Below are 13,325 nucleotides of genomic sequence, written 5' to 3'. Positions count from 1 at the left end.
CAAGCCATAACCACCCTCATGTCGCCCAGCTACAGCCGAACCTTTGCATGGGCTCCGACTTCATTTCTCATCAGTAAAGGAATAACCCCATTCCGGGGTATATTTTTTCCCTGGGATGAATAAGTTGTCTGCAATTTCTATCAAATCACTGTGGATGTAAGCCCATTGCTTTCCAATCAAGAAAGCGGTATGCAGACTGAAATATGAAGTCAATATCTGCACCGAGACATCTGCCTTTGATGCCTCCGGGACCAACACCTGCGTGCAGACATTTTTCTATTCCCTCCATAGATTCAAAGAACCAAGCGTTTTGACTATAATTGCCATTTCAGAGAAAGCTTCACTTGTCTATGACTAATGTCTCACAAATCTTGGGTGTTCTACAGTTTACAAAACCATTTAGCTTTGACACTGAAGCTTCTGTCTCATTGGACCCAAACCACATGAGGGAAGATAGTGAAATTAACACTGTGCCCCTTTTACAGATAATAAAACTGTACCTCAGAAATAAGTGGCTTGACCAGAGCCACAGAGGTTGGAAGTAGCCAGATAGGGTACAAGATTTCCTTCCAATGGGGCAATTGAATGATTTCTGGATTTGGAATCAAGGGGCCTGGGTTCAAATCCTGTCTGATGTTTACTAAGCGTATAATCTTGAGCAAGTCCCTTCCCTTCCCTGGGACTCAGTTTCTTTCTCTGTAAAATGAGGGGGTTGGACTACAGTGCTTCTGAGGGCCCTTCCTCCTCTAGGTATGGGATACCATGTGTGGCATTGCATAAATCACTTTTACTACCTAGACTTCAGTCCCTGCCCCCTCCTTCCATGAAATAAGGGGTTTGGACTAGATGACTTCTGAGGTCCCTTCCAGCCCTAGATCTAGGATCCTATTCATAACTTGGACAAGTGTCTTCCCCTCCCTTGGCCTATTTCCCACCTCTATAAAATGAAGTAGGTCAGATTAGATGACCTTCTAAACCATCATAGCTTTAGGAAGCTTAGGATGCTCAAATGTATCAGATAGTGTAAGAGAACATGCTGTTAGCACTTCATGCTTTACAAAACTTCTAACATATGAAGGCTGATAATACACATATTATCCCCATTCTATGAAAGAGAAAACTGAGGCTGAGAGGAAGGAATAATTTACCCAAGGCCACGCAGAAAGGAAATGAGTAGAGTTGGGATTTTAAACTCTTCCTTACAAATTCAGCACTCTTTCCCCAAACCTTGTGATGTTTCCCTTCACTAACATCAATATAAGGGATACTGAGTAAGACAAACCCACAAGTGAAATTCTGAAGCAAATCACATCCAATATCCACAATAAAGAAGTTAGTCAAAGGGCATACAGGATGAGAATATCCACTGTTAGAGAGAAAGGGCCTGACTCTCCTTTGGGACTCCCTTTCACATTCCTTGGAAGACAACATGGAACACTGCAGAGAATGCTAGACTAAGGACCAGGAGACTGGCAGAGGACTGTGGGAAGAAACTCCCAAATTCCTCCACAAATATTTTTAAATAATGCCTCAAAGGGAATTCAAAGGTGGCAGAAATCCTTATTAGGAAGAATAAAGCAGTGGTCCAGCCTGAGATAAGTAGGGAGGACTTTAGGGAAACTCTCACCACTGGGATGCTGGGTCTGTTCTCACTGAAGGACAGTCACCCGGGGGAAGATTCAGCCCAAACAACAAGCCCTTGAGGGTAGCTGTAAGGGTTCAGCCTCAGTTTCAGGAAGCTTTCACTCCACAGACAGTGTAGTGGGTTGGGCAGCTGAAAAAAGGAGGGGCCCTCTGCTGCACAGGGCACCCCTAACCAGAGGCTCTCCTGCTATGGCAGGAGCACCCCACGGTGAGTGTAGCAGCAAATCAGCAGGGCTTTGCAGTCTGTGGACACTCCCAGGAAGAGCCAAGTCCCCAATTTCTACTCTAAGTCAGAGGGGTGAGATGCCCTTTGCAATCACTGGAAGGATCCCAGGTAGTAAGAGCATTTCTGGAGGCCTCTTCACTTGGTTTCAGCTTAGGGGCAGAAAGGAGCACCTGAGGCCACTCACAGCATGAACTAGAGGAACAACCATAGCTGCTTTGGTTCATAGAACATTGGAAGATCTAAGAGGTCAACCACCCCACATAGAACTACTTGTAAAGCTTCTAAGAAAAATGTAAAATGGTCATAAGTCCAAAAAGAACCCTTGGAAGAGCTTCAAAAGGACTTTAAAAATCAACTAAGATAGGTTGAGGAAAAAGTAAGAAATGGTACAATGATTGTGAGAGAATACTACTGTGCTGTAAAAGCAACAAGCAGTTTATTTTAGAAAAACATGAAAAAACTTTCAGGAAATCAGAAAGAGTGAAATGAGAAGAACCAAGAGAGTGCTAGTTCTGTGCAGTAACAGCAATATTGTTCAAAGAGTAACTTTGAATGTCCATCCACCTACAGAAAAAGGACTGATTCATATGTACTACATGGTTTTACGTATGTCTGTGTGTGTGTAGATACACAAATATCTTTTGTCATATGGTGGCCTCCTCTAGTGGATGATGGGAAGGGAGGGAGGAAGACAGCTTGGAATTCAAAATGAAACCAATAGAATTAAATTAAAAGTTTTATTTTTAAACTTTACCTTCCATCTTAGAATCAATACTATGTATTGGTTCCAAGGCAAAATGGTAAGGGCTAGGCAATGGGGGTTAAGGGACTCACCCAGGGTCACACGCTAGAAGTGTCTGAGGCCACATTTGAACCCACGACCTCCTATCTCTATGCCTGACTCTCAATCCACTGAGCCACCTAGCTTCTACCTTAATTTAATTTTTAAAAAGAACCATGAAACCAGAGTGCCAGGAGTCCTGGCTTCTAGGTACTGTATCCCACCCATCCAGGGTCCTTGTGACAAAAACACTGAGTAAATGCCAGGCCATTCACATTATCATCCCCAGCCCTTTGTAACAATCTCGTCCCCCATTATAAGGAATACCAGGACTAAGGCAGTGGGACAGGCCAGGCCAGACAAATGGTGGATGTCTGGGAGAACAGACGAGACAGACCTGCCAGGACAGGAAATAACTCCCACCTTGGAGAAAAGAAGGATGTCTATCCAGCTAGGTGACACTTCAGAGGAATCCAGCTACATGCCAAAAGCCCATCAAGGTGATCTATGCAGATCAAGAAGGTCCACTTGAGAGGAGTCAAAAAACATACCCACAAGTAGGCCTCTGAACTATATCAGGTCCCACGTCTGTGATAAAGTCCCTGGCACCAAGGTACCTGGACACAGGCAGGCATGTGTTAGGTTTGGGGTTGCCTCATCCAAGTTGTCTTCTTGGGAATCATTTGTGGTACAGATGGTACAGTGGTTCCTGGCTTTGAACTGGGCCTCCAGCACTCCCTAGCTCTGTCATCAAGGACAAGTAAGTCCTTACCTTGCTAAACCTCAGTTTCCTCAAATGTGATATGGAGATAATAACAGCTACAGCCCCTACTTCACAGGCTTGTCTGGGGCACTCCAAAGTGATCATGTACATGGACAGGCTGTGCAAACCTTAAATAAAAAATAAGTTTTTCTTCTCATCCTAGCCTATGTTAGCAGGGCCCCCATAGCCCTCCTTCCATCAAGGTACCCCTGCTGCCCCCCAATACCCCTATAAACTAGACTAGAATAAATCATCTAGAAAAATAAATCCAAAAGAAGTACCATAATTTGATGAAAAGAATCCCAAATTCAAATCCCAACTTTGACTTTTCCTTAGGCAAGTTATTCAGCCACCCTGGGCCTCAGCTTCCCCATATGTAAAGTGAAGAGTCTCTGAAATCTCTTCTAGCTCTTGATCTCTGAATCCATGATGTTAGGGCTGAGGAAGGGAAGGGAAAGGCTCCCAGCTGCAGCTTCCTGCAACTTTCCCTGTCTGCTCTTGCACCTAAAGGTACATGGCCAGAATCACCACCTTTCCTGAACGGGTAACCTTCTTGCTACTGATAGATCTACCTATGGGAAAATGCAGCACAGGTTTTAGGGGAATATTTGGTTTTACTTCTATTTTTACTATCTTATGACAATAAATGCTAATTTGTTGATCAGTCATTTTCAGTCATGACTGATTCTTTGTGACCCCATTTGGAGTTTTTTTTGGCAAGGATACTGGTTTGTCATTTCCATCTCCTGCTCATTTTATAGATGAGGAAACTGAGGCAAATGATCTGCCCAAGGTCACCCAGCTAATCAGTGTCTGAGGCCAGATTTAAACTCTGAAAGACGAGTCTTCCTGACTCCCAGCCTGGCCATCTCCCTACTGTGCCACCTAGCATTTATAATATGCTAATTATATAAATATCTATTAAAAGGTAAATGCATCAGGACGCAAGCCAGTGGGGACCCTAAAAGGGGAACTACATCTCATCTGCCTCTTCTGCGTCCTCTGTGAAGCAAGTCAGGAGGATATTATTACCCCCATTTTACAAATGAGAACCTGAGGCCTGGAGAGGTCAAATTATCGATATATTCAAGGTCAAACAAGACAAGACTTGGAACTCGGTTTCCTGACTCCGAGGCCAGTCAGTATTCTTTCCTGTCCTCTTGGCTACCTCTTAAAGAAGAATAATCCCTGGAAGAGAATGCTGACTCTGAAATGAGAAAAAAATCATGACAAATTACATTTCCCACATTGCATCCTGTGGGCCTCTACCAGTAATAGATTCCAATATGCAAACATCAGCCCAGCACACAAGCGTTCACGGCTATCCCCGCGAGCTTGCAGAAATGGCAATGCTCATTTGTAAGTGAAAGGTCACCCTCCCAGGGCCTAGCCTCCAGTTAAGAGAGCAGACATTAATGTTCCAGGCATCCCACGATACCCACCCTAGGCACATTTACTATTCACATGATGCAGGGGAGGTTGTGCTCGGAGATGAGGTCAAAATTAAAATCCTCGTCCCCCCACCCATGGAAAGATTTCTTCCGTGCTCTCAGGGAGAGAGTTCTGCTAAGAAAAAGTTACCTCACTGAGCAGCTAGCTGTGAGAGACAAAGGATTTTTCGATTCGGAACAGAAGAAAACAATATCCTTCAGCTCGAACTAAATTTATTTCCTGTACGATGCGGTCAGGGCAAATGATCAGGGGAACGGCAGTTAGTAGGGCCATTTGGGGGTTCATCAGGGTATGGTATCACAGGTGCAGTTGGGAATCCTAAAGCACAGATGGGGACTTTTCCACTAAGCAACCTGGGTATGATCGACGAATTAGAGACAGGCTGGGAAGAAGTTGGTTGTTGGTCCGCCATGTCTATATCAATCAAGTACTCCCAGCACACTTAGGCTAACTTACATGGTGAGGGGACGTCCCAGCACCAGGAACATGTGTGGAGCACTTAAGGAGATATGCAGGGTCAGTGGTCAAAGCAGAAGAAACTGGGTCCACAATTCTAAGCCAGGAGGCAAAGTATGGTTGGACCCCAAAGAGAGGCATTGAAGAGGGGAAAATCATAGAATGTTTCATCAACAGCTGGAAGCCACCTAGTTCAGCCCTTAATTTCACAGCTCTTTAACTCAAGAGGACTAAAGTGTGTCTTGCTCCATTTTACAAAGATGTCCAGGAGAGCCATCTCTTCAATTTTTAGCTGGCTGCCCTCCTCGGGACTTCTTAATCCTAGAGGACCATTTCATTCCTGGAATTCATACTTGCCTCCCAGAACCTCTAATTAAGGAGGGGACCATCCATTTCTTCATTTCTTACCAGACTACACTCTGGATTTCTCCATCATGCTCCCTAGTCAAGTACCTTCCCTTCCCCATTCTCCGTTTCCTTTTAGGTATTGCCTTCTCCCCATAAGAATGCAAGCTTCTTGAAGGCAGGAACTGTCTTTCTATTTCCTTATATTTACATTCTCAGTTCTTAGAATGCTACCTGGCATATAGTGAGCACTACAAATGCCCATTGACAAATTTTTAAAAAAGACCAGATTTGTGGAAGGCACTCAGAAAAAAACAAAACCAACCAGAAATCTACCCATCACCAGAGGACTAATGCTAGAATGAGTAAGAGGTAGAGCCAGGACCAAGGTCTTACCTAGGCCAACTTCTCCCAAAACTAAGGGCCCATCTAATCTACATTGCTACATCTAATCTACATACTGTATGCCCGAGTAACAAGCATTTAAGAATTAAACATATGTATGCCACTCAGAAGTGTGAATCTCAAAAACTACTCAGACTGTACTTTAGAAGATTTGATTTAAGCACAGCGGACTTCCGGCCAAGATGGTGGTATAGAAGCCGTGGAAGAACTCAAAACACAACTAAGAGAGGCTGAAGACAATTGGGAAAAGAACTTAAAAATTAAGATAAGTCATCTGGAAACAGAGGCACTTGAACTAAAACAAGAAAATAGCGTCCTGAAAGCCAAAATCATCCAGCTGGAAAATGAGGCAAAGGAGATGAAAGACGAGGTAAAGAGGATGAAAGATGATCTTCAAAGAAAATCAGACCAGAAGGAAAAAGACAACCAAAAAGCCAGAGATGAAATCCAATCTTTAAGAACCAGAGTAAAACAACTAGAATCAAGTGACCTCACAAGGCAGCAGGACACTATAAAACAAAACAAAAAGAATGAAAAAATTGAGGAAAATGTGAAGCATCTCATTCACAAAACAGACGATTTAGAAAATCGTTCAAGAAGAGACAATTTAAAAGAATAATTGGACTACCAGAAGACCACGACAAAAGATAAAGCCTGGACATAATACTACAGGAAATTATCCAGAAAAAATGGTCCCGAGATCCTAGAACAAGAGGGGAAAGTGGAGATTGAAAGAATCCACAGTTCACCCCCTGTATTTAATCCCCAACTGACAACACCAAGAAATGTTATAGCCAAATTCAAAAACAATCAGATGAAAGAACAGGTATTACAAGCTGCCAAGAGGAAGCCATTCAGATACCACAAAAACACAGTGAGGATAACACAGGATCTGTCTGCATCCACATTGAAGGACCAAAAGTCATGGAATACGATATTCTGGAAAGCAAGGGAACTAGGTCTACAGCCAAGAATAAAATACCCATCAAAACTGACTATATTCTTACAGGGGAAAGTATGGTCATTTAACACAACAGAAGAGTTCCAAGCATTCATAAATAAAAGACCAGACCTGAACAGAAAATTTGAAGTCCAACCACAGAACTCAAGAGAATCATCAAAAGGTAATTAAAAAAGAGGGGAAAAAACAACAACAACAACAAAAATTTTTTAAGAGACTCAATAAGTTAAAATGATATGTATCCCTATAAGAAAAGAGGTCATTGGCAACTCTTAAAAACTGTTGCTATCACCTGAGCAGCTAGAAGAACTACACTCAGAGGGAACAGTGACAAATTGTATAGGATGAAAGGACAAGACATAAATAGGTATATAGATATATGCATGCATAAATACATATACATGTGTACATATATATATATATATATATATATATATACATGACTAAAGCTAAAAAAGAAAAGAGGATATGACCAAAAGAAATGGGAAAAGAAACAAATGGGGGTAAATTTATATGTCACAAAGAAGCTCATGGTGGGAGGGGGGAGAACATTGATACACTGGAAGGGTAAAGAGGTTGGAGATAAGAAATACTCAACTCTTACATACTTTGAAACTGACCCAAAGAGGAAAGAACAATCCAATCCATTGGGGAAGAGAATAGATTTGCGCCCTATAGGGGAGTAGAAGGGTAAAAAACAGACTGGTGGGGAGGGAAGCAGTACAAGGGAGGGAGAGGGTGGGGGGGAAATTTTAAAAAGACTACAGGGGAAAATAAGGGAGGGAATAAGAAGGGAGGGGGTAGAAAGGGAAGTACAAGGGGGACTAATATAAAGTAAATCACTGGACTAAAAGGTAGAGCTGAAGAAGAAAGGTTAGAATTAGGGAAGGATATCAAAATGCCAGGGAGTCCACAAGTGACAGTCATAACTTTGAACATGAATAGGATGAACTCACCCGTAAAATGTAGACTAATAGCAGAATGGATTAGAATCCAAAACCCTACCATATGTTGTCTTCAAGAAACACACATGAGGTGGGTAGACACCCACAAGGTCAGAATGAAAGGATGGAGTAAGACTTTCTGGGCCTCAACTGACAGAAAGAAGGCAGGAGTGGCAATCATGATATCTAATAAAGCCAAAGCAAAAATAGACCTGATCAAAAGGGATAGGGTAATTATATTTTGTTAAAAGGGACTTTAGATAATGAGGAAATATCACTAATCAACATATATGCACCAAATAATATAGCACCCAAATTTCTAATGGAGAAACTAGGAGAATTGAAGGAAGAAATAGACAATAAAACCATATTAGTGGGAGACTTGAACCAACCATTATCAAATTTAGATAAATCAAATCAAAAAATAAATAAGAAAGAGGTAAAAGAAGTGAATGAAATCTTAGAAAAACTAGAATTAATAGACATATGGAGAAAAATAAATAGGGATAAAAAGGAATACACCTTCTTCTCAGCACCACATGGCACATTCACAAAGATTGACCATACATTAGGTCACAGAAACATGGCACACAAATGCAGAAAAGCAGAAATAATAAATGCAGCCTTTTCAGACCACAAGGCAATAAAAATAACGATCAGTAATGGTACATGGAAAACCAAATCAAAAACTAATTGGAAACTAAACAATATGATACTCCAAAATCGTTTAGTTAGAGAAGAAATCATAGAAACAATTAATAATTTCATCGAGGAAAATGACAATGGCGAGACATCCTTTCAAACCTTTTGGGATGCAGCCAAAGCGGTAATCAGAGGTAAATTCATATCCCTGAGTGCATATATTAACAAACTAGGGAGAGCAGAGATCAATCAATTGGAAATGCAAATAAAAAAACTCGAAAGTGACCAAATTAAAAACCCCCAGCAGAAAACCAAACTAGAAATCCTAAAAATTAAGGGAGAAATTAATAAAATTGAAAGTCTTATTTATTTTTTTTGGTTTGATTTATCTAGTTCGGATAGAGGAAGGTTCAGATCTCCCACTAGTATAGTTTTTCTATCTATTTCATCCTTGAGCTCCACTAGTTTCTCCTTTAGAAATTTCGATGCTATGCCATTTGGTGCATACATATTGAGTACAGATATTTCCTCATTGTCTATACTGCCTTTTATCAGTTTGTAATTACCTTCCCTATCTCTTTTAACTAGATTTATTTTTACTTTGGCTTTGCCAGATATCAGGATTGCGACTCCTTCCTTCTTTTTATCAGTTGATGCCCAGTGGATTTGGCTCCACCCTCTTACTTTCACCCTATGCATATCTACCTTCCTCATGTGTGTTTCTTTTAGACAGCATACGGTGGGGTTTTGGATTCTAATACAATCTGATATTCACTTGCATTTTATGGGTGAGTTCATTCCATTCACATTCAGAGTTATGATTACTAGCTGTGTATTTCCCAGCATTTTGATTTCTACTCCTGGTCCTGCCTTTTCTTCTTTCACTATTTCCTTCTACACCAATGTTTGTTTATAATCAGTCCCCCTAATTCCCACCCTTATTTTACTTCCCTTTCTACCCCCTCCCTTCTTATTCCCCCCTTATTTTCCCCTGTAGTCTTTTTAAAATTGCCCCCTACCCTCTCCCTCCCTTGTATTGCTTCCCTCCCCACCAGTCCGTTTGTTACCCTTCTACTCCTCTATATGGCACAAATCTATTCTCTGCCCCAATGGATTGCATTGTTCTTCCCTCTTTGGGTCAGTTTCAAAGCATGTAAGAGTTGAGTATTTCCTATCTCCAAACTCTTTACCCTTCCAGTGTATCAATGTTCTCCCCCCTCCCACCATGAGTTTCTTGTGACATATAAATTTACCCCCATTTGTTTCTTTTCCCATTTCTTTTAGTATTACCCTCTTTTTTTTGCTCTGGTTGTGTATATATATACACACATGTATATGTATTTATGCATGCATATATCTATATACCAATTTATGTCTTGTCCTTTCATCCTATACAGTTTGTCACTTTTCCCACTAAGTATAATTCTTCTAGCTGCCCAGGTGATAGCAACAGTTTTTAACAGTTACCAATGACCTCTTTTCTTATAGGGAAACATATCATTTTAACTTATTGAGTCTTTTAAAACAAATTTATTTTTGTTGTTTTGTTTTGTTTTTCTTTTTCCCCTCTTTTTTAATTACCTTTTGATGATTCTCTTGAGTTCTCTGCTTGGACATCAAATTTTCTGTTCAGGTTTGGTCTTTTCTTTATGAATGCTTGGAATTCTTCTATTGTGTTGAATGACCATACTTTCCCCTGTAAGAATATAGTCAGTTTTGATGGGTATTTGATTCTTGGTTGTAGACCTAGTTCCCTTGCTTTCTGGAATATCATATTCCATGCCTTTCAGTCCTTCAGTGCAGATGCAGCCAGATCCTGTGTTATCCTCACTGTGTTTTTGTGGTATCTGAATGGCTTCCTCTTGGCATCTTGTAATATCTTTTCTTTGGTCTGATAGTTTTTGAATTTGGCTATAACATTTCTTGGTGTTGTCAGTTGGGGATTAAATATAGGAGGTGATCTGTGGATTTTTTCAATCTCCACTTTCCTCTCTTGTTCTAGGATATTGGGACCATTTTCCTGAATAATTTCCTGTAGTATTATGTCCAGGCTTTTTCTTTTGTCGTGGTCTTCTGGTAGACCAATATTCTTAAATTGTCTCTTCTTGAACAATCTTCTAAATCGTCTGTTTTGTGAATGAGATGCTTCATATTTGCCTCAATTTTTGCATTCTTTTCATTTGTTTTATAGTGTCCTGCTGCCTTGTGAGATCACTTAATTCCAGTTGTTGTAGTCTGGTTCTTAAAGACAGGATTTCATTCCTGACTTTTTGGTCATCCTTTTCCTTCTGGTCTGATTTTCTTTGAAGGTCATCTTTCATCCTCTTTACCTCGTCTTTCATCTCCTTTGTCTCATCTTTCATCTCCTTTGCCTCATTTTCCAGCTGGTTGATTTTGGCTTTCAAGACACTATTTTCTCATTTTAGTTCAAGTGCCTCTGTTTCCAGATGACTTATCTTAATTTTTAAGTTCTTCTCCCAATTGTCTTCAGCCTCTCTTAATTGTGTTTTGAGTTCTTCCACAGCCTGTATCTAATTTGCTGGGATTTCTGATTTATCCTTTGCTGATCTCTCCCCTTCTGTTCCGTTTGCTGAGTAGAAGCTGTCTATTGTAGTTTCTTTCTTCTTTTTCTGTTGTTTGCTCAAATTCACCCCTTCTTTACTCCCCATATTTTTCTGTGCTCTTGCTCCTCTCATTTTTTTGTTTTGGGGGCTTCTGTCAGTCTCCCCTCTTGGAGCTTTAACAGGAGATCTCTCGTTGTAGTCTCTGGTGGGTGGGTTGTTGGGGTTTGAGCTTCCCTGTCCTCTGGAGGCTTTTGATTGGATTAAAGACCAGCAGTCAATGAGGATGGGTGTGGAGCCTGGGCTTCCCTGAGTTCTGGAGACTTTTGATGGGATTAAGTTCAGCTTAGTTGGGCTGGATGTGCTCTGAGTCCAAAATTTCCTGGAAGGCTGGAGCAAATATGGAGGATCTCCACAGCTCTGGCCAGGCTGCCAGGTCTATGCTCCCTCTATAGCTCCTTTCCCGCCATCTGTGTTGGATGCTCTGAACTTGGCCAGCCCTGCTCTCAAGGTATGCCCTTCAGACCAGCACCTTTGCCCACCCAGAAGTTCCCACTGCCGCTGGAATCTCAGCACTCTGGGTGGGAGGGGGGATGGGTCCTGGGACCTTCCTTCTGTCTTCCTCTAAAACCTAAGTGTTCTCAGATTCCTGCTTTTGGGGGGCATACCTTTTGAATTAAGTCCAGCAGGAGGGTTCCTTGGTTCTGTCTTGTTGTTGAGTTTGATTTTAAGTCCCCTGGGAGCATTCAGTTTGTGATTGGTTAGGAAGGGTATTCAGAGGTCTGAACTTCTGCTCCTTCTAGGCCGCCATCTTGACTCCGCCTCCACTTAGTGTTGATTCTAAGATAGAAGGTGAAGATTTTTTGTGGGGGAGGTAGAATAACAATAGAAGAATAATTTAGTTCTTTAAGATTCATTCATTTTTTCCAACAAATATTAAACAATGATGCATGCAAAACATTGTGATGGGAAGAAATGCAGAGCATAGCCCTGCTGTCATGGAGTTCACCATCTGGTAAAGAGTTCGGATACCAACACAGATTGGCATCATGCCCAATACTGCATTGGAAGTTCACTAAACCAAGGGTCTCATGATGAAAAATGTTATCCACCTCTGGATAGAAAACTGGTACACCCAGAATATAGAATTAAATTATTTTCTTTCTTTTTCTTTTTTTCCCCAAATGTGGCTAAAGAGTAAATGGGTTTTGCATAAATTTGTATGTATAATGGGCATAGAACAACCCTGTATAAAGGACAAAAGTGGAAAGTAGGCAGAAAAGATACAGTAGAGGCAACTTGTAGATGACCTAGGATTTGGTGAAGTTTCAATTTGACCACAAACCTGTGAGGTCAGTAATATAGGCACTATCTCCTTTTTTGGGGAAATTGAAGCTTTTAGAAGGACAATGACTTACTCAGGGTAACAAAGTTTGTGACTGAAGACTCAAACTCAAGTCTCCTGATTCCAAGTCTAATGACATTTTAACTCTATCTTACTGGTTCCACAAAATCCCATGAGTCAATCTTTTTCTCATCTCTCCAAAGGTTTTGAAGACCACCTGAACCCATTTTGCAGAAATCCCCTCTCAATGGGAATTCAATTCTACTCATATCTAAATTCAGTGCACCAGCTTCCTCCAGTAAATAGTGGAAAGCTAGATGTTGGGCTAGATCCATAGTCACAAACCTATGGCATGCATGCCAAAGAGGGTATATGCACCATTACCTGCCAGAGTTTATTACTAGAAAGGCAGAGGAACTTGTGCCTAGCTGCTCCCTTCCTCCTCTCCATGCATCAGAGGAAATTTTTTCACTTCACTTTCCTCTCTGTCCAGCAGCCCAATGGGGAAGACCTTCCTCTCTCCTCTATCTAGGGTAAGGCGGGGTGGGGGGATTTGAGGTCTTAGGGTGTGCCATGACAATCAGTCTCTAATAGGTTCACCTTCACTGGAATGGATGATCTCTTAGGTCTCTTACAATTCACTACCTATGACCTGGTGACCCTGATTGGGTTTTACCCAATGATAAATGGGTACCTAACCCTCCCAAGCTCCTGAGTTCTAGTCCCCAAGTCCCAAAACTCAGTGACACTTCTCTTCATAGGATAACGGGATTTTTATATTGGAGGCGTTCCCAGAGACC

This window comes from Monodelphis domestica, chromosome X, assembly GCF_027887165.1.
Source record: "Monodelphis domestica isolate mMonDom1 chromosome X, mMonDom1.pri, whole genome shotgun sequence".
NCBI classification, from domain to species: Eukaryota; Metazoa; Chordata; class Mammalia; order Didelphimorphia; family Didelphidae; genus Monodelphis; species Monodelphis domestica.
The sequence above is the reverse complement of the archived record's forward strand: the minus strand, read 5'-3'. Positions refer to the sequence as shown.